Here is a 5,368-nt window from a genome sequence, read left to right on the forward strand (position 1 = left end):
TAAAATATATTTGTATACACTGCAGCACTGTAGCCATATCTTCCAAGCCATCCTAAGGTACACTATTACACGCACTGAAAAAGTAGTACAGTAGTACCTCAACTTAAAAGCTTGATTGGTTCTAAGCTTCTAACTCAAAACACATGTATCTCAAGTCAATTCCACATCTACCATTGAAATTAATTAAAATAAATTCAATTTGAGTTTTTCCTTGCCTTTATGTGGGCTCTGTACCGCGGATGTTGTCGTGGCTTGTGCAGCCCTTTGAGACACTTGTGATTTAGGGCTGTATAAATAAACATTGATTGATTGATTGATTGAATTGGTGGTTGGCCCCTGAAACAGCACAATTTAACATGACTTTTGAAAAGAAAAAACTTTTCGATAAGAAATATTTACTAAAACACTAGAATAAAATGTAATACTAACAACTACTGTAGTTTCAGTTATTTAGTAATGTAATAATAATATACATCATTTACTTTGAAGAGAGCCGTGCTCTACGGAGTGGGGGCCTGGTTGCTGGTGGGGCGGGGGCGGTCTTCTCGTCCGGCTGCGGACAGTCTCTGGGCACATCGGGGCAGGCCGTCCCGCCTTTCTGCACTCCTGGGGTGTTTTCTCTCGCTGGCTTGGGGGCTGGCTGCCCCCTGCTTCTCCCGTGCCTTGTCATATATTAGCCTATATGTCAATGAGTCATTGACCGGGCTAGCATGCTAAGCATTCGTTACACGAACATACTAGCTTTGTTAGACAATATCATAGACTGTATTGGACAATATAGTTTACATACGAAATATTCATTTCTAATTATTATTACAAGTAATAAGAAAACGTAAATGCTTTACTTACCTATCAAAAAGGAAATTAGCAAGTTTGGTGTCAGATGAATAATGATTCTCCGCCTTCAATCGTCTCCATCTTTCAAAGGCATCCTCGATACGAATCCTCCTTTTGTTCCTGGCTTTGTCATGAATGAGTTGAGAATCGTAACGACGCCTTTTAGATTTAATAAGGTCCGACATGTTTAGTAACTTTACCAGTGGCAGTAGCTAGACGAAGAGGGAGATGCGTAACTGTCAACCTGGATGTAACACACTCACAGACTTTCTAATTGGTCAAACGGTGTAGGGCGGGGCATCGAAATGAAAACAATAAGATTTTGGGGCTGTAAATCAAATTTTGAAATGAGCATATCCCGGCTGAACTACTGTTACCAGTTATAAAGGTATTCGAAAAGAACATGATTTATTAATGCCTTTTGACATATCAGGGCCATTTAATGATGACTTGACATGAAATTATTACATATGGCTCCTTTAAAGGGGTGCCTTGAGGATCATCTCAGTTACGTAAATCACAAGTTTGTGTGTTCTATGTTTGCTAGCAAGGTTAGAATGTCAATACAAGAATTTGCCAATGTGTTTACAGTGGTCCAAGTTCTTCTGTACAAAAGGACCACTTGAGTGTTTTTAGGAATTTGCTGCAAAAATGTTTGTCTCCCAAGTTTTGATCTGAACTCGGGGATCGGTGTGGTGTTATTTCTAGGGTGCCAAGTACAAAACCCAGTGAAGTTGGCACGACCAACTGTAATTACTGACAGTGGTTTTCTGAAGTTCCTACGCCCATGTGGTGATATCCTTTACACACTAATGTAGCTTTTTGATGCAGAACCGCCTGAGGGATTGAAGGTCACAGGTGATTTCTCCAGATTCTCTGAACCTTTTGATGATATTACGACCGTAGATGGTGAAATCTCTAAATTCTTTGCAATAGCTCGTTGAGAAATGTTGTTCTTAAACTGTTCAACAATTTGCTCACGCATTTGTTCACAAAGTGGTGACCCTCACCCCATCCTTGTTTGTGAATGACTGAGCATTTCATGGAAGCTGCTTTTATACCCAATCATGGCACCCACCTGTTCCCAATTAGCCTGTTCACCCGATGAATGTTCCAAATAAGTGTTTGATGACCATTCCCCAACTTTCTCAGTCTTTTTTGCCACATGTGCCAGCTTTTTTGAAACATGTTGCAGGCATCAAATTCCAAATGAGCTAATATATGCAAAAAATAAAGTTTTACAGTTCGAACGTATCTTGTCTTTGCAGTCTATTCAATTGAATATAGGTTGAAAAGGATTTGCAAATCATTGTATTCTGTTTTTATATACGATTTACACAAGGTACCAACTTCACTGGTGTTGGGTTTTGTAATCAGCATTGAAGTAAATCAGGGGTGTCAAACGTACGGCCCGCGGGCCGGACAAGGCCCGCAAACAGGTTTTATCCGGCCCGCGGGATAAGTTTGCTAAGTATAAAAATGAGCCGAAATTTTTGAATGAAAGACACCGCTGTTCTAAATGTGTCCACTAGGTGTCACAATTCTTTGTATCTTTGTAGATGATGCTACATATGTAAAAAAAAATAAAAATAAACCACATGATGTTAGTACACCAGTCGAGGAAAATGAGCAAACTCCATAAATAACATCCTGTAATTTGATATATTTAAAAAAAATCTTTATAGATTGAAAATTAACACCGACGAGTTGACTGATGAACATTATCACATAATATATTCAGAAAATATAAATAACGACAAATAAAGATAGAACACTATTAATCGCAACATGTTAGTGTAAAGAAAACAACAACATTATGATTTGTACATTTTCAGAATGTGCTTGTTCTATTTTTAAACAAAGAAAGCAATCTGATGTCTTTATTTTTAAATTATCGTGCTGTGATTTTACCAGTTCAGCCCACTCGGGAGTAGATTTTTCTCTATGTGGCCCCCGATCTAAAATGAGTTTGACACGCCTGATGTAAAGGGTGTGATCTCATGTCTAGAGCATGTTTTTAATGCTCTAGCTGGAGATATGTGATGTATAAGTAATGATTCCTGTACTTGGCGGAAATATGTTTATTGTGGCCATGTTTGAAACCAATTAACTGTGATAAACAGAAGACCCCCATGTGGGTGCAGCTGCAAAAGGGGTCACGCCCAGGGCGTCATTAAAATCTAGAACCACAATAATACATATTGTGGAATTGACATCTTTTGTATTGGATCTCATTCAATTGTGCAGGTGTACCCAATGAAGTGTCTTGCATAAATGTATTCTCCAGTGCAGTATTGTTCAAACTTTTTTTGAGCCAAGGCACATTTTTTGCGTTGAAAAAATGCGGAGGCACACCACCAGCAGAAATCATTAAAAAACGAAACTCAGTTGACAGTAAAAAGTTGTTGTCGCAATTGTTGGATATGAATTTAAACCATAACCAAGCATGCATCACTATAGCTCTTGTCTCAAAGTAGGTGTACTGTCACCGCCTGTCACATCACGTTGTGACTTATTTGGAGTTTTTTGCTGTTTTCCTGTGTGTAGTGTTTTAGTTCTTGTCTTGCGCTCCTATTTTGGTGGCTTTTCCTCTTTTTTTGGTATTTTTCTGGAGCAGTTTCATGTCTTCCTTTCGAGCGATATTCCCCGCATTTACTTTGTTTTAGCAATCAAGACTATTTCAGTTGTTTTTATCCTTCTTTGTGGGGACATTGTTGATTGTCATGTCATGTTTGGATGCACTTTGTGGACGTCGCCTTTGCTCCACAGTAAGTCTTTGCTGTCGTCCAGCATTCTGTTTTTGTTTACTTTGTAGCCAGTTCAGTTTTAGTTTCGTTCTTCAATGCCTTTTCTTAGGGGCACTCGCCTTTTGTTTATTTTTGGTTTAAGCCTTAGACACCTTTTTACCTGCACGCTGCCTCCCGCTGTTTCCAACATCTACAAAGCAATTAGCTACAGGCTGCCACCTACTGATATGGAAGAGTATTACACAGTTACGCTGCCGAACTCTAGACAGCACCGACACTCAACAACAACACATCATTTGCAGACTATAATTACTGGTTTGCAAAAAATATTTTTAACCCAAATAGGGGAAATTAGATCATCTCCCACAGCACACTGGTTTAAAAACACTGGTATAAGTAATGATTCCTGTACTTGGCGGAAATATGTTTATTGTGGCCATGTTTGAAACCAATTAACTGTGATAAACAGAAGACCCCCATGTGGGTGCAGCTGCAAAAGGGGGTCACACCCAGGGCGTCATTAAAATCTAGAACCACAATAATACATATTGTGGAATTGACAGCTTTTTTATTGGATCTCATTCAATTGTGCAGGTGTGCCTAATGAAGTTTCTTGCGTAAATGTATTCTCCAGTGCAGTATTTTTCAACCTTTTTTGAGCCAAGGCACATTTTTTGCGTTGAAAAAATGCGGAGGCACACCACCAGCAGAAATCATTAAAAAACGAAACTCAGTTGACAGTAAAAAGTCGTTGTCGCAATTGTTGGATATGAATTTAAAGCATAACCAAGCATGCATCACTATAGCTCTTGTCTCAAAGTAGGTGTACTGTCACCGCCTGTCACATCACGTTGTGACTTATTTGGAGTTTTTTGCTGTTTTCCTGTGTGTAGTGTTTTAGTTCTTGTCTTGCGCTCCTATTTTGGTGGCTTTTCCTCTTTTTTTGGTATTTTTCTTGTAGCAGTTTTATGTCTTCCTTCGAGCGCTATTTCCCACATCTACTTTGTTTTAGCAATCAAGAATATTTCAGTTGTTTTTATCCTTCTTTGTGGGGACATTGTTTATTGTCATGTCATGTTCGGATGCACTTTGTGGACGTCGCCTTTGCTCCACAGTAAGTCTTTGCTGTCGTCCAGCATTCTGTTTTTGTTTACTTTGTAGCCAGTTCAGTTTTAGTTTCGTTCTTCAATGCCTTTTCTTAGGGGCACTCGCCTTTTGTTTATTTTTGGTTTAAGCCTTAGACACCTTTTTACCTTCACCCTGCCTCCCGCTGTTTACAAAATCTACAAAGTAATTAGCTACCGGCTGCCACCTACTGATATGGAAGAGTATTACACAGTTACTGTGCCGAGCTCTAGACAGCACCGACACTCAACAACAACACATCATTTGCAGACTATAATTACTGGTTTGCGAAAAACATTTTTAACCCAAATAGGTGAAATTAGATCATCTCCCACGGCACACCGGTTGAAAAACACTGGTATAAGTAATGATTACTGTACTTGGCGGAAATAAGTTTATTGTGGCCATGTTTGAAACCAATTAACTGTGATAAACAGAAGACCCCCATGTGGGTGCAGCTGCAAAAGGGGGTCACGCCCAGGGCGTCATTAAAAGCTAGAACCGCCACTGGACACAATAATACATATTGTGGAATTGACATCTTTTGTATTGGATCTCATTCAATTGTGCAAGTGTGCCTAATGAAGTGTCTTGCATGAATTTATTCTCCAGTGTACCGAGAAGTGATTTCCTCCTCCTCCTCCTCCTCTGGAAGAGTG

This window comes from Nerophis lumbriciformis, linkage group LG10, assembly GCF_033978685.3.
Source record: "Nerophis lumbriciformis linkage group LG10, RoL_Nlum_v2.1, whole genome shotgun sequence".
In the NCBI taxonomy this organism is placed as follows: domain Eukaryota; kingdom Metazoa; phylum Chordata; class Actinopteri; order Syngnathiformes; family Syngnathidae; genus Nerophis; species Nerophis lumbriciformis.